Below are 21,024 nucleotides of genomic sequence, written 5' to 3' on the forward strand. Positions count from 1 at the left end.
GGCACTTATAAGGACACCAGTCCTATTGGATTAGGTCCCCACTCTTATGACCTCGTTTAACCTTTATTACCTCCCTAAAAGCCCTGTTTCCAAATATAGTCACATTGGGGGTGAGGGCTTCAACATATGAATTTTGGACAATTCAGTCCATAACATGAACATAGTCAAATGTCTCCTGGTGACGGTGGGGTAGGGAGGGGTATATTGCTCCTGGTGAGAACCACTGGCTTCAACATATGAATTTTGAACAATTCAGTCCGTAACATGAACATTGCCAAGTGTCTCCTGGTTGGGGTGGGGGGGGGGTGAGTGGGCAGGATTGCTCCTAGTTGAGAACCACTGACATGAAAGAATGTGGTGTGTTTAGGGTAGAGTTCTTGCAGAGGAGTAAGTGAATTGGGACCAAATTGTAAAGGCCTTCTATGTTACCCTCAGGAGTATGGCTTTTATTGTAAGGCCTCAAGGTGATATGTAGAAAGAGATATTTAAATTTTAATATAAAAAAAACCTCAAATGTGTAACAGCGTGTCAGCACAATGAATACTTTATAAGCATAAAAGCCAGTAAAATGATATGTATGTAGATCATGTAGATAAATTAAAATATTTACATGATGTAGAGATGGTCATTTGCTTTTGAGAAAGATCACTCTGACAACAGTCTAGATTCTGGATCAGTGATTGCTGTCCAGGAAACTGTGCTTCATTTAAAAAGCCTAATATATTTAAAGAACTATATTCTATTCTGAGAGTATGCTACTTTCTAGTTTTGAAGTTAAATAGTCTTTTTACATTATTATTATGAAATGACAGTGAGAGTAGATGATATTGTGCCTTGACAAAATAAAAAGAAAAAAAAAGGCAACACTATGTCATTTCTCAAAAACTATTTTTTAAACTTTTCTGCACAGTGACATCTCTAAGTCTGATAATCTCTATCCTAAAGAAAGAGTTAGAGACGGAAGAGCCTGGTGGTATGGGAGACCTGCCAAACTGTTTTTGATAAAAACAATGTTGATACTTATGCAAAGACTGTGGTTGGGGCCTAGAGAGGGGAGGTTGGATTGCAGAAATGTTTCTGAAGTAGAATTAAGAGAATTTGATGGCCCATTGAGCATGGAGAGGGAGGAGCTGAGGATCACACCCACGTTTTTGGCTTGGGTTCTTAGGTGGAGATTGATTCCACTCCCTGAGATAGGGAATGAAGGAGGAGAAGGTGGAAGAGAAGATAAGCTTTGGGCATTGTGAGTTTCAGATGCCTGCAGGGCATCCAGGCAAAGATATCTAGGAGTCAGTTAGAAATATGGATCTAGAGATATAGACATGGCAGTCATTAGGGCCTAGATGTGGCAGAAGGCCATGAATGAGGGAGTTCTGGGAGAAGAGAAAAGGACCCAAAACAAAACACAACCCAGGAGGACACTGATGTTTGGGGGATTTTGTTTGTTTGTGAGAAGGGTGGAAAATTCTGTTAAAGAGACTAAAGGAATGGTAAGAAAAGAAGGAGAAAATGCTTTGGATAATAATCATGAGGAAGTAAGGAGAGAAAAAAGTTTACAAAATGAAGTTTGGTTAGCTGTATCAACTGCTACAGGAAGATCAAGTAACACAAATTCTCAAAATAGATCATTGATTTTGGCCATTAGGAGGCCACGGGTGACTTTAACAAGAGCAAGTTCGTTAGGGGGCACCAAAAAAGGACATTCACAAGCAATTGGGATGCACTGTCCTGAAGCAAAGGATCCTTTATCTCAAACACATTTCATCAGTGACTTTAGCAATACTCTCCTCTTTTATTCTCCTGGAGGGAGTCTTTCTGGACATTAAATGTGGTTGTCTTGCCCTCTGTAATTTTTTCTAATAGATCTGCAACATAACCAGTGCCACTTTAGATAAGCCCAAGTACAAAATGGTGCCGCCCACCTCCTCCCCCCCTCCCCCCTTCCCCCCCTTCCCCCCTCCCCCTTCCCCCCTCCCCCCTTCCCCCCTCCCCCCTTCCCCCCCTTCCCCCCCCTTCCCTTTAGGAGAAGCCTCCTGACTTAAACAGAAACCCCTTTTGCTTTGCAAGGATGCAGTTCTCCACCCCTATCCACATTATCATAATGACCCTCCTTGATTATATCAGCCAGCCCTTGGTGCACTATATAAGCTCTACCACCCCCACACCTGGTGCTGTCCCCCATTTCCAGGGCAGCCCTGGGCTGTTCCCCACTTTGAGTGCAGCCCAGTAGATTCTTTTCCTTTAATAAAGCTTGAAGGGTGCCCGGCATCTCAGCTCACTTTCTTTCACTTTCCCTATCTTAGTTGCGTCCAATGACATCCTAAATTACCTTTTATCTTTGTAATTGGAATTGCACAAGTATAGTTAGAGACTTAAAAGTAGAACTTCTTTATCTTCCTGGTAGACACTATGGAGTGTCCATGTATTGAGGCTGGACTTTGGGGAAGGTATATATGGTTCCAGACAATATTCCTGTGCCAGGACGTCAGTAGCATTATGACCCATGTGGAAGTTTCAAGTGCTTATTGGCCAGGGCCACGTAGGATTCAGTATCAAGGGTTCACAAAAGAAAGTTTAGATCTAGGTGAAATACTTTGCATTGGCTTGTGAAGTCTTTCCCTGTGCTGACTCTTGGAGTTCCTCTGTGCAGCTTGCTTCTCCCTGATACCCGACCTATGTCTCCCCAGCTCAGTGACAACACCATGCTCCCTGGGCTGAGGTCTGGAAAGTGCCTCCAGGCAAAGAGCTGTGGTTTTTATGAGACTTGCTTCACTTGTTTCCCTTCTATCAGGGATCACAGTTCTAGGTTTCCCATTGACCAAGTCTGAACAGTATTTTTATTTTATTTATTTTGCCCACTTTCATAGTTGCATATGGTGGGAGATCTTATCCAGTGTCACTTACCGTATCATGGTTGAAAGTGGAAGTCCTTATCCTGATCTTTCACGTCCATGTTGCAGGCTTTCCTTCAATGTCTGATGAGTTTTGCTTGCCAGTTCATATTTTAAAATGATGCAGTCAAAAAACGGACTGTGAACTATGAATTCATGGGCAGGGCTTTGTCAATTGGGAGGTTTTGCTTTGCTGTGAGTGGATGGACAGCAGACCATGTATTGGATCACTGTAATACACACCATTGGATGCCTACCCAGAATTCATTTTTAGTTTTTTTCCCTTGCTAACATAACCCAGTGTAGGTTCAGGTGTCCACTCTTCTCTGCCTAACTAGGTGAACCTATCCTTAACTCAAAGGTAAATCCTGATTGGGCTGAGCTAATATACAATAATTCCAATCCCTCTTGCCAGTGGTTTGTTTAGGCATCGGAGTGTGTTGCAATTTTAGTCAATGAGACATGAAGTGAAAACCATTGAGAACTTCTGGAAAAGATTTCCTAAATCTTAAAAAAAAAAAAAAAAAAAAAAAAAAAGACAAAAGAAAATGTAGCCCCTTTTCTTCATTAGATGTTTTCAAGTGTGAGAATAATCCCTGGGGATGAAATTTGAAGAACACAAAACAAAAAGATAAAATGATGCTGGGTCCTTAACGATGTTATTCAGCCACTGAATTGGAAAACCATAGAGTCACTCTACCTCCAAACATGTAAGATATCACATCTCTCTATTGTTAAAAAGAGATTTCTGATATTTATAAATAAAGTCATCCAAATTCCAGTATGTAGAGGACTTGGTGCTTAGATGTCCACTTCCTTTCTAACTTCGATAGTGCCCCCAGATCATTTGTTCAATTTTTTTAGAAAATAACCCTCTATTTTTGTTTTGTTTTGTTTTGTTTTGTTTTGTTCCTGGAAGATAGGGAAATACCTAGATCCCAGGCATTATGCTTATGACAGTAGCCTTGTTGACTGAATTCTCAACATAGACTTTAACTTAAATCCTTTTGTTTTAAGCCCCAGATCCTCCTCTCTGGCATACTTAGTGTTTGCAAGTCCTGACTTTCTTTGAGGTTTTACAGGGCTAATTGGGTCCCTCTTCAACAGCATCTTATTCTACTCGATTCCAGGCTGTGCCTCCTCCAACCTTCTTCATGAGTCCTCCCTCCTTCATCCAATCTCAGAGAACAGAAAATTTTATATCCCTTGTCCCCTGAAGCCCTGCTTCTACTCTATGTGTTGTAGATTGATGTTTTTTTTTATTCCTTTACTATCATTTTAATAAGGTCCTGGGAACAACAAAAAAAAATCACATATGCTCAGTTGGCTCTCTTGATCCAGAAATTCTAAGCTTACATTTCCAGTGTCTGAGGATGACTGAGGTAAAATGCATGAATGGAATCAACTGGCCTTGAGGTTCTGAATGGAACTCTGGTATAAAGTTGTTTGGGGGTCAGAACCAATAGATCTCTAATAATCTTTTGGTCTGAAAACTAGCAGTAGCTGGTAAGATGGAAAGTAGGTGCTCAGATATTTTCAAGGACCTGATCTCTGGCAGTTGAAATCTCTAGGTTGGTACAGATGGAAGCTGGAACTGGCTGAGTCTCTTGGGCACTTTAAAAAAATAAAAGACAATTCACATACCATAAAATTTACCATTTAAAAATGTACAAGTCTGTGGTTTTCAGTGTGTTACAGGTCATACAACCATCATCACTAATTACAGAACTTTTATATCCCCAAACTTCATCACCCCAAAAAGAAACCCCATACTGATTAGTAGTCACTTTATTTCTCCCTCCCCATAATCCCTAGAAACCACTCATCTACTTAAGAGTAGATGAATTTGCCTATTTTGTATACTTTATACAAATGGAAACATGCAATATGTGGCTTTTTGTGTCTGCTTTCTTTCTTTTTTTTTTTTTCTTTTTCGTGACCGGTACTCAGCCAGTGAGTGCACCAGCCATTCCTATATAGGATCCGAACCCGCGGCGGGAGCGTCGCTGCGCTCCCAGCACCGCACTCTCCCGAGTGTGCCACGGGCTCGGCCCTTGTGTCTGCTTTCTTTCACTTAGCATGTTTTCAAAGTTTATCTGTGTTGTAGTATATATCAATACTTCATTCTATTGTAAGGCTGAATAATATTCCATTCTATGGATATACGGCATTTTGTTTATTCATTAGTCAGTAGTTGGACATTTTGGTTGTTTCTACTTTTTGCTATTATGAATAATGCTGCTATGAATATTCCTGTGCGCCTTTTGGTGTGAGCATCTGTTTTCATTTCTCTTGGGTATCTGTGTAGGAGTAGCATTGTCGGATCATATGGTAACTCTATGATCAACCTTTTGATGAACTGCCAGACTGTTTTCAAAAGCAACTGCACCATTTTATATTCCCACCAACAGTGTATGAGGTTTCCAATTTCTCCATATCTTTGTCAACACTTGTTAATGACTGTCTTTTTGATTATAGCCATCCTATTGGGTGTGGAGTGATATCTCATTGCACTTTTGATTTGTATTTATCTAATGATATATGAGGTTGAGCATCTTTTATGGCCATTTGTAAATATTCTTTGGAGAAATGTCTATACAAATCATTTGCCCATTTTTACATTGAGTTGTCTTCTTTATTGGTGAGTTGTAAGAGTTCTTTATATACTCTGGATAATAGACCCTTATTAGATATATGATTTGCAAATATTTTCTCTCATTCTATGATCTATATTGAATTAATTTTTGTGTATGGTGTGATGTGGAGGTCCAACTTCATTCTTTTGCATGTGTCTATCCAATTGTCCCATTTCCATATATTGGAAAGACTGTTATTTCTCCCTTTGAATTATCTTGGCACCTTTGTCAAAACTTAATTGACCATAAGTATGAAGATTTATTTCTGAACTCAATTCTAATCCATTGATCTATATGTCTGTCCATATGTACCACATACCAGTACCACACTTGATTGCTATAAATTTTGTAATAAGTTTTGAAATTGGGAAGTGTGGGTCCTCCAACTTTGTTGTTTTTTTCAAGGTGTTTCTGGCTATTCTGGGCACTTGAATTTCCATATGAATTTTAGAATTAGCTTGTCAATTTCTGCAAAAAAATTTTAAAAGACCATTAGAATTTTCACAGGGATTGCACTGAATCTGTAGATAAGTTTGTGTGGTATTGTCTTCTTAATAATGTTAAGTCTTCCAATCCTGAACACAGACTATCTTTCCATTTATTTAGGTTTTATTTAATTTATTACAAGAATGTTTCATAGTTTTCATCGTACAAGTCTTGCATTTCTTTAAATTTATTCCTGTGTACTTTACTCTTTTTGATGCTATTGTAAATGAAATTTTCTTAATTTCACTTTCATATTGTTTATTATAAGTGTATAGAAATAAAGCTGATTTTAGTATATTAATCTTAAATCCTGCAACCTTGTTGGACTCATTTACTATTTTTAATAACTTTTTTTGTGGATTCCTTAGGATTTATATATACTCATACAAGATCATGTTATATGCAAGTAGAGGTAGTTTTACTTCTTCCTTTCCAATCAGGATGCTGTTTATTTTATTTAATTAATTTTGCTTAATTGCCATGACCAGAACTTTTGGTACAATATCTAATATAAGTGGTGAGAGTGAACATCCTTCTCTTGTTCCTAATTTTAGGGGAAAAGCATTCAACCTTTCACCATTAAGTATCATGTTAGCTATGGGGTTTTCACAGATGCCCTTTATGAGGTTGAAGAAGTTCCCTTTTATTCCTAGTTGAATGTTTTTATCATGAAAGGGTGTTGGATTTGCTCAAATGTTTTTTGTGTCTATAAAGATGATCATGTGGTTTTCATCATTTATTCTATTAATATGGTTGTTACATTGATTGATTTTTGGATGTTAAGCCAACCTTTCATTCAAAGATAAATCCCACTAGATTGTAGTGTATACTCTTTTTTATATGTTGCTGGATTTGGTTTGCTAGTATTTTTTTTTTGAGGATTTTTGTGTATATATTCATAAGGGATATTGGTCTGTAGTTTGCGTGCATGTGTGTGTGTGATGCCTTTGGTTATGGTATTGCTGGCCTTGCAGAATGAGTTGGGAAGATTCTCCTATTCTATTTCTTGAAAAGTCTAGGGTATTCTAAAGACAATTTTTTATAGCTTCAGTTTTCCTTTTGTGTGGATCCAAACTAGAACTGTCTGAAGTTCTTTGATGTTCTCAGGATCATCCTTTTACTTCCCTCTTGTTCCTTATTACCTCCCTAATTTCCTCTATGTTTCATGGTAATAATGACCTCATTGGAAACACCATATATTTATTCATTCAAGCTATTTCTTCTTTCCTCCCAAGGAAACATATAATCTGTTTGCCACAATTTGTGTTTCTATAATGCAGGTTAGCTAAAGATTGTTAAATAATGGAATGATGTTAGTATAATATGGAAATTGTCATACTTGACTTTTCTAGTGAAGGGGGTGCACAGCAGAGGTAGTAGAACTATAATCCTTATGAGAAAAGGAAAACTTCTTCAACTCAGATGTTGCAATGACAAGAACCCTTTCAACTCCTGAAAAAACCCAAACATTAAACATTAGCACCAGTACCCAGGGCTCCCCCCCCCCAGAAAGGCACACCCCCAGAATTTCACAGCTCTCAAATTCTGGTAGGTTTTACTTCCTTCTGTGCTCACCTTAAAACTGACCTCACTGGCAAGGAGTTCCACTTCCATCCACATGATCTCAGTACTCATAAGTTTGCATTTCTACTCTGTTGTTCTTTTCATTTTTATAGGATGTTTTTTATTGAACACGATTATACATATTTGTGGGGTACAGAGTTGACTATCAATACTTGTGTACAATATGTGATGATCAAATCAGGATAATTAGCATATTCATCATTATAAAACATAATCATTCTTCGTGTCCATTAACCAATTTCTCACTAACCCTCCTCCCATCCCCCTTTTCCCATCTCTAGTAACCACAGTTGTGTTCTCTCCTTCTGAAAGTTCGATGTATTATTGTGATATTTCTTTTTTTTCTATTTCTCTCTCTCTTCGTTTCTTCTTTCTTTTTTCTTTCTTTCTTTTTCTTTTAGCTCCCACTTATGAGTGAGGACATGCAGTATTTCTCTTTCTGTGCCTGGCATAATTTTCTCCAACCTCATCCATGTTTCTGCAAATGGCAGAATTTTATTCTTTTTTATGGCTCAGTAGTATTTCATCATGTATATGTACCACATTTTCCTTATCCAGTCGTACATTGATGGACATTTAGGTTGGTTCCATGCCTTGGCCATTGTAAATAGAGCTGCAATAAACATGGGAGTGCAGGTATCCCTTCGACATGATGATTTTCATTCTTCTGGGTAGATACCCAATAATGGGATTGCTGGATGGTATGGCAGTTCTATCTGTAGTTGTTCGAGGACTCTCCATACTGTTTCCCATAATGGTTGTACTAATTTACAGTCCCCACAACACTGTAGGGGAGTTCCCCTTTCTCCACGTCCTTGCCGGCATTTGTTATTCTGTCTTTTTGATAATAGCGAGTCTAACTGGGGTGAGATGATATCTCAATGTGGTTTTGATTTGCATTTCCCTGGTGATTAGAGATGCTGAGCATTTTTTCATGGACCGGTTGGCCATTTGTATGTCTTCCTTTGAGAAATGTCTATTCAGCTCCTTTGCCCATTTTTTAATTGGATTATTTGGGGTTTTTACTCTTAAGTTGTTTGAGTTCCTTGTATATTCTGGATATTAATCCCTTGTCAGACGCATAGTTTGCAAATATTTTTTCCCATTCTGTAGGTTGTCTTTTCACTCTGTTGATTATTTCCGTTGCCGTGCAGAAGCTTTTTAGTTTAATATAATCCCATTTGCTTATTTTTTTTCTTTTGTTGCCTATGCTTTTGGGGTCTTATTCATAAAGTCTTTGCCCAGTCCTACATCATGAAGTGTTTCCCCTGTTTTCTTCTAGAAATTTTATAATTTCAGGTCTTATATATAAGTCTTTAATCCATTTTGAGTTGATTTTGGTACATGGTGAAGGAATTTATTTTTTAATTGGAACATATTGATTGTACATATTTATGGAGTATAGAGTTATATTTCAATGCATGAATATAACGTGTGATGATCAAATCAGGGTAATTAGCATATTCATCACCACAAAACTTTATCACTTCTTTTTGATGAGAAAATTTGATCTCCTCTTCCTAGTCATTTGAGAACATACAAAAAATTATTGTTAATTATAGATGCCTAGCATTACTGTACACCACTAGAGCTTATTTTCCTGTCTAACTGTAACTTTGTTACACCTCTTCCTCTTCCTATCCTCCCCACCTTCTCAGCCTCTGTTGTTGTTTTTTAAAAATATTCCCTGAAGAAGCACAACAGCCTGCCTGGGCTGTATACACTTCTCCTGAGGTGATAATTATTGTTTTTCTCTTGTGCTCTGGTTGCAAAATAGCATAGGTTTTTAGTGGTCTGTCCTAACACTATTTTTCCCATAAGCCCTCTTATTTTTAGTGCGCAATTTTGCAGGATATGAGATTTTTCTCGAATGCATACATCAAGTTTTAGCATAATTGCCTGTATTTACATTTTAACTAGGGATTTTGGAGATACTGGATCACCCAAGGCGGAATCACTAGTTATAGTGGCAGAATGAGGAGATAGAGATGTTTAGATAAATAGGAGCCTCATGTACCATTTTAAAGGCATCCCCCTACTCCACTTTAAGGAAGGGCTAGTCCAGTCTAAGTGTCAGAAAATTTTATTTTAACAACAACAATAATAATAATAACTAATGATCCTCGGTCTACTGTGTGTCCCAGTCCATAGATGCTGTTGCTGCTGCTCAGTCCTCCATTGTGTGGTCATTGCAAACCCATGAGGCCATTAATCTTTGGTTCACCCAGCCCCAGGCTTCCCTTCCAGTCATAATTGCATGGTTTTCACAACCTTCTTAGTAAAATGTGTTCCCCAGTCAGTGCTTCACAAACTTCAGCATTCATCAGAATCCCATGCAGGGGTCATCCAAATATAGATTCCTAGGTACCACCTCCCGAGTAAGACCTGAGGATTTGCATCTCTAACAAGGTCTTAGATGCTGCTGCTGCTGCTGGCTCAGGGACCACATTTTGAGTAGCACTGCTTTAATGGCCCTGCCATCATCACTATAACCCATAGACACCAATTCCTTCTGTAACAAAGTTTCTTTTCTTTTCTTTTCTTTTTTCTTTTTTTTTTTTTTTTTTGGCCATTGCACAGTTCTCAACCAAGGGTAATCTTGACCCCCAGGGGACAATTTGCAATTTGAAGAGACACTTTTTTTTTGTCAAGACTGAGTGACGGGGTATGCTACTGGCGTCTTGGAGATATAGAACAGAGTTGCTGCTAAACATCCTACAATGCACAAGGCAGCTCCTTAGCACAAAGAATCATCTGCCCCAAATACCAACAGTGCTGAGGTTGAGAAAGTCTGCACTGACATGCTATTATTGTTTTGTTTGCCAATAGCATTTAGTCCTTCTGTTTGTATCTATGTCAAGTCAATAGCCCATGAAACGAAGATGAAGATAAAGGGTGGCATACTCCCCCCCCCAATTCTTTTTTACAGTTCATTGAAAATAAAACATTTAAACTTTAAAACCACCAAGTACTTTGAAATATAACCTGCAGAGATGATAACTGGTCTTCAGATTTTCAATTTCTCCTTCTTAGGTCTCATGGAAGAATGGAGGACTTTATGGAAGCTACACCTTTGAACACTGCGCCTATTTATTTCTTTGACCGGATAATAATATTGCTTCATCTCATCATATTAAAGTTTACTTTTTAAAAAATAATTCACTTTTAACCAGTATTTTCTCCTACGGTTTAATCAGAAAGTTTTCTTTTATTTTAGTTGAAACCTGAAAGGAAAGAATGGAAAAAGAGAACATGTGCAGACCACATCTCCAACCAGAGATACACCACAAAAGCCAAGCGTAGATAAAACATTTGAAATCACTCTTCAATTGTTGGTGTACTTCACATTTCCAAAGGCTTATACGATGCTCAAGACTGATGCTTCCTCGTTCCTCATTTCCCAAAGAACTATGCGAATGAATTGCCATTTCAAATCGGACCATGAAGTCATTAAGAGAGCTTTATTCTACTCAGGTCAGTGGTTGATTTAATCATAATTAGTCACAATATCCAGTCTCCTTGGTTTCCTTGTTATTTTGCAACACACCCAGCCTCACTCTTGCTTTAGGGAGCCTGCACTAGATGTTCCCTCTGCCATCTCCATAGCTTACTCCATTCCCTTTAACTCTTTACTTCTGTATCACCTCGAAGCTGAGACTTCTTGATTACCCTATTTCAGACTCCTACCCTGTCCCCACCTTAGCACTCCCATTTCCCTCCCTAACTTAACTTTTCTGTTGCACTTATTACTTTCTAGCATTCTAGGTGATATAACTACTTATGTGTTTACCCCTCACTCCCCTCATGAAAGTATAAGGTCTATAAGGACAGGATTTCTTATATACTTGCTCACTTCTCTTTCCCCAGTCCCCAAAACAGTGCTCAGCATATAGAATGTGCTTAATAAAGATTTGTGATTAACAGCCATGAAATTGTGTCAAGCTCACAAAGATGAATGACATAATGAAACTAGTCATTCCATAACTTTTTTACCTCTGGTTATTACAATTTACTTGTGAAGCGGAAATGAAAATACCCCAATGTGCCTTAGAACATATATCACAAGGATGTATAAGGTTAAAAGTTGTCCATTATATTAGTGAATTCTTGACTGGGGGCAATTTTGCCTCACAAGGGACATTTGGCAATGTCTGGAGACATTTTTGGTTGTCACAACTGGGGGCTGCTATTGCCATCATAGATAGAGACCAGAGATGCTGCTAAACATCCTACAATGCACAGAACAGCACCTCACAACAAAGAATTATTCAGTCCAAAATGCCAGTAGTGCCAGGGTTGAGAAACCCTGGTCTACATTAAGCTGTAGTTTTTTAAAAACTTCTATAGCTTTTCTCAAAACCACTGCAGTTTGCTGCTGTTTTCAAAAGTTCCCTGTCTCCTCATTTCCAACGCTTTCTGCTTGAAGAGCAATTCAATGTAACTTGGTTGTTGTGCATTCACACTAAGGGCTTGGCTTATCACTGGCACTTAATGAGTTCAGATTGTCATATGAGCAATAAGTAGGTCTGTTTATCATCGAGCTCCAGGGGTCTATAGGCTGCCCAGTTTTCTCATTTGATCACTCCTTGGGCTATGTCTTGAGCACTGCTTCTGCCCACTCTGCTTAGAAACACTCCATTTCTTGCATTGGCTATCCTACCATTTCACCGAGACTAAAATCCACACTTCTTACCTTGACCTGCGAGCCCACTGTGATTCCTTTCCTGCCTGCCTTCCGACCTCCTCACAGGGTACTGTCCGTATCATTCCCTGCTCCCCAGCCATTCTGGTCTGTCTCTTCTTTAATAGCCAACTCCATTCCTGCTCTAAGTTCCCTGCATTTGCTATGCACTCTGCTTTGAATGTTTTCCCTCATTTTATGGTTGATTCCTCCTCCTCATCATTTGGGTTTGAACTCACATTCGCCTCCATACAGAGCCCATCCCTGCCCAATCCCAAACCAAACACATATACCCGCATAAGTCTATTACAGTGTCCTGCTTTATTTTCATCATTGCAATTAATCACTACCTAATTTTCTTTTCTTTTCCTTCCCTTTTTTTCATCTCCCTCCACTCTTGCTTTCCCATCTTTTGCCCTATTAGAATATAAAGTCCATGAAGGCAGAGATCTGCCCTCTGCACCATGTCTTCCCAGCACCTAGAACTGTGCCTGACAAATATGTGTTGAATGAATCATTCCTCCACGTATGCTGTGCCTAGAGAAGTGGGGGTACTTTAAGACTGGGCCAGGGCCAAGATCTTCATTTGTGGTTATCTCTTAAGATTAAGTCTAGTTTTGAACTGGACAGACTATTATTTGAGCTTTCTGTCTGAAAAATAAAACAGACATGTAAATATTATTTTTTTAATGCACATTAAATTTCTTAACCATAATTCTCTGAGGGAGGTGTATAATTATTGACCCCATTTTTCATATGATAAAACTGAAGCAATTAATAAATGGTATGTGTTACTATTATTATTGTAATAAGCACAGTCTTTATCATTTTATTTGAATAATAGATAAAGTTGGACAGTTATGAATGTGTATTTACAGGGTGCTACAAAGAAAATACCATAAAATAGTAACACAGTAGCTGCCTCATTGGATTAGTACTAGAACTTGGTTAAATGATTTTTATAAGAACAACTTCAAAATCTATAAAGGGATATACAAATTTAATGAGTTATTATGATAATAATGTGCTTAAAGTTTTGTTGTTGTTGTTGTTGTTTTGGCAGCTGGCCAGTATGGGGATCTGAAGCCTTGAACTTGCTGTTATGACACTATGCTATAACCACCTGAGCTAACCAGCCAGCCTTCAAATTTTTAAAAAATGAGTCTTTCCATCTTTTAAATATCAACCTGAAAATATAATCAATGACCAAAGATCAAAGATTTAAGATCTACATTTAGAATACCTTTTAATCTTTAAAATCTTTAAAAAGTTCCCTTTTATTTCTCCTTAAACACTTAGTAGAGAAATCAGTGTTATTTTTCAAAACATACTAATAGAACAAGATTTAGAAGAAAAATACAAGTAGCTCTTTAGTGCTGTGCACTATTTCATAAAAACTTTATTCAGGTGAAACTTTATAGGGTGTTGGTATATTTCACCTCATTGGCTTGGTGAAAAAAAAACACTTATGAAATAGTGATGACTGGGGCAGCTGCCTTAGAATTGTTTGAGCAACTGGTTTGGAGAACATTTCAGAATACAGTTTGTTTAAAGTATTCTTGTTCATGCCTCTGATAGTGCAGTGAAATCAGTTTCGGATTCTTGTGCAGTAGGTATTCGTTGAATGAATGAATGAAAATGGTGGCCACATTATAGATTTTAAGCTCCTGAAAAGGGAAAAACTGTGTCTTCCTCTCCTTTATTCCACATAGCACAGTGTCTGCACATTGTTTGCTTCACTGCCTTCCTAGATTTTATGGTATCAACTAACCAGAGGCTTGGAGATACCTTTGATGCTACCTATGCTTGGTATGTAGAATGTTCTGTATGCAACTCATGGCTCTTGTCTAGAAAAAGTTTGTATCAAAACTTGAACCCACTAACCTCAGTTATTTGGACCCAAATCATTCTTTCTTTTTTTCTCTTTCTTTCTTCCTTTCAACTAATATTTGTTGAGCAATTATGTGCTAGACAAACAGCAGTGAACAAACTAAAGTATCTGTTTCATGGAGATTTCATTGGTGCAAAAGGAAACAAATGAAAACCAAACTTACAAGTAAATATATAGAAAAGTAGTAATGTGTGCCTTGGAGAAAATAAAGCAGGTTTAAGGGACGGGAGTGATGCTATTTTACATAGGATGTTCAAAATGGCCTCATTCCTAGAGTAATATTTGAGGAAAGACTTGGAGGATGTGCGGGAGTATGGTATGTGTAGGTGGGAAGCATTCTTGGTATGTCTGAGGACAACAAGGGGACCAGTGTGGCTGAAGCATAATGCATTGAATAGCAGGAGATAAGAACACAAAAATAAGACAAAGGGCAGAGGATCAGATTATGAAAGACCTTGGAGGCCACTGCTATACAGGCCTTTACACTGAGATGGGAAGCCATTAGAGATTCTAAGCAGAGGGGAGTGACTTTATGTGATTAAAGACCTGGCTTCAGTGTTGAGATTCCATTTTAAAGGGTGGGGAAAGGACAGAAGAAAGGCTAGATAGGAAACAATCTATAGTAATGATCCTTGTGAGGGATGATGGTGGATCAGCCAGTATGATAGTTGTTAAAGAAGGTGAAGAGGTTGCATTCTCGATATGGTTTTCTGGATTTGATTATGGGATGGATATAGAGTGTGAGGGAAAGAGAGGTGTCAAAGATAACTCTGGAGCCTTTGGCCTGAGCAAGTGAAATATGGAGTTTCCATTTATTGAAATAATTAAAAACTAAGGGAAGAGCAGATTTGGTAGGAAAACCAGGAGTTCAGTTTTGGACATGTTGAATAAGTTGAATTTGAGATACCTATTAAATATGTTATGTAGGAAGTTGGATATATAAGTCTGGACTTCAGGTAAGAGGTCAGAGCTGGAAATGCACATTTGTGAATTATCAAGGTCTAAATGGTTTTTAAAGCCATTTAGTTAAACAAGATCATCTAGAGAGTATAGGAAAGGAGACGAAAAGAGGTATGAGAGGGTGAAGTTGACTCGGACATGAAGAGAAACCAGCAAAGCTCTAGAGAAGGAATAGCCAGTGAGGAAGGAAAACCAAGAGAAAGTGGTGTCCAGGAAACCAAGTGAAGTGTTTCAGGAGTGTTCAATTGTGTCAAAAGCCAAATGGAGATTATATGAATTGAAGGCTGAATAGTGACCTCTGGATTTAGCATTATCAAGGGCTTTAGGTACCGTAAAAGAGGTTTGTCTGTGTAGTGGTGGTGACAAATAGTCAGTTGAATAGAGAATAGGAGCAACTTTCAAGGAGTTTTGCTATATACCACTTCACATGTATTATTAAAACAAAACAAAACAAAACAAACTAGAAAATATCAAGTGTTGGCAAGAATGTGGAGAAATTGGAACACTTATGCATTGATGGTGGAAATGTCAAATGGTGCAGCTGCTGTGGAAAATGGCATGGCAGATCCTCAAAAAATTAAGCACAAAATGACTATGTGATCCAACAATTCCACTTTTGGGTACATACCCAAAAGAAGTGAAAGCAGGGGCTCAAGCAGATCATTGTGTACCCATGTTCGTTACAGCACTATTCGTAAAAGACAAAAGGTGGAAGCAACATAGTGTCCATCAACAGTTTTGTTTATCCATTAAAATGAATGGATAAACAAAATGTGGTATATATACGAAGGAATATTATTCAGCTTTAAAAAGCAAGGAAGGGCTGGCCAGTTCAGTTGGTCAGAGTGCGACATTATAACACCAAGGTCAAGGATTTGGATCCCTGGACTGGCCAGCCACCAAAAACTTTTAAAAATGAAATAAAAAGGAAGGAAATTTTGACATGTGACAACATAGATGAACCATGAAGACATTATGCTAAGCAAAATAAGCCAGTCACAAATAGACAAATATTGTATGATTTCTCTTATATGCAGTTCATAGAGTAGTCACATTCATAGAGACAGAAAGTAGAATGATGATTGCCAGAGGCTAGGGGATATATACATATGGGATATATATACATATACATATATATACACACACACGTGTGTGTATGTGTGTGTGTGTGTGTGTGTGTGTGTGTATGTGTGTGTGTGTGTGAATGAGGAGTTAGTGTTTAATGAGTACAGAATTTCAGTTTCGCAAGTTGAAAAAATTCTGCAGATGAATGATTTTGGTGGTTGCACAAATGGATTCACTTAATACTACAGAACTGTATGTTTTAAATTACTAAAATATTAAACTTTATGTTGAGTACATTTTACCACAATTTAAAAAACAAACAAAAAAACACATTTTTCTATAAAGGGAGCAGAAAAATGGGGCCGTAATTGGCAGGGCATTTGTTCACCTCTTTATTGGCTCCTAAAGATTTCATGGAGGAAAAAACTGAAAAAATTTGTAGAAGCAGGTTTCTAGTAATACCTTATGAGGAGGGAGGGTCAGCTGAAGCCTCACCTCCCTTAGTCTCCACATCCCAGATTCAAGCCCTGTGCACTTATGGGCCCAGAGATGGCTCTCATCAAAGACAAGGGTAATCAGGACCTGGAATATGAACTCAAGGCAACCAAAGTGTTTGTGGGACTGGGAAGGCCCTGTGGGTGCCAAGTCATTAATTAATTTTAATTGTTTTGAAAAATTCTATTAGCAAAATACTTAAATGCCACTAGATCTCTCTAGTGGTAGTTTTCTCTCCAGGTAGTTCAGGCATATGGTAGGCTAAATATTAATCATAATCATTTTGGTAGTAGAGTTAAAACATTAAGAATTCAGAAGGTCATATCAAAGATGAGCCACTTTGATGCAAGGGAGTGCCAAAACACTCCCTTGATTGAGACTCTCTCTTAGGATAGCAATGGCCATTGAGCTGTAGGTCTGTTCCCTTTCATAGAAATTTCACATTAGTGTAGATACTAAAGTGAAATACTAATATAGATACAGCATATCTCTTTATCTCTTTAGATATGTTAATACCACTGCCCAGTCACAGTCTTAACTTAACAATGACAAGAGGACCCAACTTAAATGCTAGTGGACAGCTGCAACTCAGCTGCAATTCATTTCAACTACACTGGAAAGCAGCGGCTGGCCATACGGGGTTCTGGGGATCTGGGGATCTGGAGATCTGGGGAACCAAACCCTTGACCTCGGTGTTATAACACTGTGCTGTAATCAACTGAGCTAAAAGCTGGCCCAGTTCTTCCATTTTTGATGAGAAACCTGGAATGTGGATTTTTGTGGTATACTTCTGGTTCTCAAATATTGGCAACTAATCCAAATTTTTTTTTTTAAATGCTCTGTATACTTCACTAGATAGGCCAAACAAAATATATCTCAGAGCTGGATCCTACCCTAGGTCTACCAATTGCTGAGCTCTCGCCCAGAGCTTCCCAGTTTACGGAATTGGCGAAAACCTATCCACCATCACAAGACCCTAATGTTTAGACTGGTATTTTTCTGAATTCATTTGGCAACAAACACCTATTAATAAAATTTTTAGATCAATCACAGTTATTAATTAAGTAATAGATAGCTGATAGTTTTGCATTCACATATGTAGAATACTATGAGATGAAGATAATATAATGCCGAGTCGAGGTCAAGAGGAGAGCTGCCTGCCGCTTTTCCGCCACGAGTAGAAGCAGCCTGAGGCCTGCGCCAGATGCAGCTGTAGCAGAATCGGGACAAAGGAATGGCTTCAAAAGGGTGTCTATACCCTGCCGAGAACCGGGAATCTTCCCCCAACCCGTGTGCGAGACCCGCCGGTGCGCCGGGGACTGCGTCGCAGCCGGAGCTGCAGACGTGGAAACATGGAGGCCTGAGCTGGCGTGTGTCACCCCTGGCTGCAGTGGTGACCATGGCTTCTGACCCCCGCCCCCACCCACCCGTCCCTGGAGCTGGAAGCGAATCAACCCACTGCCGAGACAGGGAGACGTCCAGCGGGAGAGGCAGAAGCTCCCGGAGACCACACATCCTGCGGGGCCGCCACTGCGTGATCCAACAGGTAGGCTTCACCGCTGCCACCCGGCTTCATTCCCAGCCCAGCCCAGTGCACACAGAGCGGGGAGACGTCCGACAGGGGAGGCGGGAACTCCACAGGGTCCATGCTGCTGCCGTGCAATCCAGCAGCCCGGCCCAATGTGTACGGAGCACAGAGTCATCCAGCAAGGGAGATAGAAGCTCCGTAGATTCCACACACCCTGTGGGGGGGCCGCCACCGGGCGATCCAGCAGCAAGTAGGCTTCACCGCTGCCACCCAGCTCCATCCAAGCCTGGCCTAGTGCGCACAGAGCAGGGAGACATCCTGCAAGGGAAGGGGAAGCTCTGCAGAGACCACACGCTCTGCGGTGCCTTGGCGCATCCCAGCAGCCCAGGCCAGAGCGCACAGGACAGGGAGTCACTGAGTAGCCATATGAAATTGGCAACCACAGCAACATCTTAGTCAGTCAATAGTGTCAAACCAGTGGACTGTGAAACCCCCTGCCACAATGAATAAACATCAAAGAAAAGATACCAGAAATACGAAAAATCAAGAAAGTACACCACCAAAAGATAATAAATCTCAAGCTCTAGATCCTATAGAACAAGAAGCCCTTGAAATTACTGACAAGGAATTTCGAGTGATAATTCTAAGGAAACTGAATGAGATACAAGAAAACTCAGCTAGACACCATGATGAAACGAGGAAAAGTATACAGGACCTGAAAGAGGAAATGTACAAGGAAATCAATGTCCTGAAAAAAAATGTAGCAGAACTTGCTGAACTGAAGAAGTTATTCAGCAAAATAAAAAACACAACGGAGATTAACCAGCAGGCTTGTGGAAGTTGAAGAGAGAACCTCTGAACTTGAAGATGGGCTGTTTGAAATAACACAAGCAGACAAAAAAAAAGAAAAAGAATCAAAGGCATTGAAGAAAATCTGAGAGAGGTATCAGACAACCTCAAGCGCTCAAATATCAGAGTCATGGGTACTCCAGAAGTGGAGGAAAAAGGAGATTGCATTGAAAACATATTCAACAAAATAGTGGCAGAAAACTTCCCAGGTATAGGAAAAAGCACAGATCTTCAGATCCAGGAAGCTCAACGATCTCCAAATGTATTCAACCCAAAATGGTCTTCTCCAAGACATGTTATAGGCAAATTGGCAAAACTCAAAGACAAAGAGAGAATCTTAAAAGCTGCAAGAGAGAAGTGTGAAATCACCTATAAGGGATCCCCAATCAGGCTAACATCAGACTTTTCATCACAAACCCTAAAAGCCAGAAAGGAATGGGATGATATTTTCAAAATACTAAAAGACAGAGATTGTCACCCAAGAATACTCTACCCTGCAAGGCTATCCTTCCGAAATGAAGCGCAAATAGTATATTTCTCAGACAAACAAAAACTGCGGGAGTTCACCACCACACGACCACCCTTACAAGAAATCCTCAAGGGAGTACTGGGTTTGGTTCCTGAAAAATAACTACCACTGCCATAAAAACCCAAGAAAAATCTAAACCCACTAGTATAATAAAAATGGCATTCATGAAGAGAAAACAAACAAACAAAAAGGCTATCTACAACCTAAGGAACCAACAAACACAGAAACAAACAGTAAATCAGAAAGCAAGGAACAAAAGGCACCCAAGACAACCAAACAACAATCAATAAAATGCTAAGGATAAATCAACACTTTTCAATAGCAACTCTTAATGTAAAAGGCTTAAATTCCCCAATCAAAAGACACAGACTGGCTAACTGGATTAAAAAGGAGGACCCAACTATATGCTGCCTTCAAGAGACCCACCTCACCCATAAACACTCACATAGCCTAAGAGTGAAAAGATGGAAAAAGATTTACCATGCAAACAGAAAAGAAAAATGAGCTGGAGTAGCTATTCTTATATCTGACAAAGTAGACTTTAAACTAAAAACCATAAAAAGAGACAATGAGGGACACTACATAATGATAAAAGGACTGATCCATCAAGAAGACATAATAATCATAAATATGTATGCACCCAATGTTGGAGCAGCCAGATTTATAAAACAAACTCTATTAGACCTAAAGAAGGAAATAGACACTAATACCATAATAGCAGGGGACCTGAACACCCCACTGTCAATATTGGACAGATCATCTAGGCAAAGAATCAGCAGAGAAACACAAGATCTAAACAATACTCTAGACCAATTGGACTTGGCAGATATCTACAGAACATTCCACCCAACAACCTCAGAATATTCATTCTTCTTATCAGCACATGGATCATTCTCCAGGATAGATCACATATTAGGTCACAAATCAAGTCTCAACAAATACAAAAAAATTGGAATTATCCCATGTATTTTCTCAGACCATAATGGATTAAAACTAGAAATCAATAACAAACAAAATTCTGGAAACTATACAAACACATGGAAATTAAACAGCATTCTACTTAATGACATATGGGTCCAAGAAGAAATCAAGCAGGAAATCAAAACATTTATTGAAACTAAGGAAAATAATGATACATCATACCAAAACCTGTGGGATACTGCAAAAGCAGTATTTAGGAGGAAATTTATTGCATTAAATGCTCACCTCAGAAGAATGGAAAGATGGCAAGTGAACAACCTAACACTTCACCTTAAAGATCTAGAAAAACAAGAACAATCCAAACCTAAAATTAGCAGACGGAAAGAAATCATTAAGATCAGAGCATAACTGAATGAAATTGAAACCCAAAAAATAATACAAAAGATCAATGAATCAAAAAGTTGGTTTTTTGAAAAGATAAATAAAATTGACAAACCATTAGCATGGC

The 21,024-nt window shown here is 38.8% G+C and overlaps 1 long non-coding RNA gene across 1 annotated transcript in view; it reads left to right on the forward strand.

Annotated features, from left to right (window-relative positions):
• Window positions 1–21,024, forward strand: part of LOC134361033 (uncharacterized) — a 44,217-nt gene that overhangs the window by 7,195 nt on the left and 15,998 nt on the right. The window contains exon 2 of the long non-coding RNA XR_010021380.1: window positions 10,815–11,071. This is a non-coding gene — a long non-coding RNA (uncharacterized LOC134361033). The remainder of the gene's footprint in view (window positions 1–10,814; window positions 11,072–21,024) is intronic.

This window comes from Cynocephalus volans, chromosome 12 (assembly GCF_027409185.1).
Source record: "Cynocephalus volans isolate mCynVol1 chromosome 12, mCynVol1.pri, whole genome shotgun sequence".
In the NCBI taxonomy this organism is placed as follows: Eukaryota; Metazoa; Chordata; class Mammalia; order Dermoptera; family Cynocephalidae; genus Cynocephalus; species Cynocephalus volans.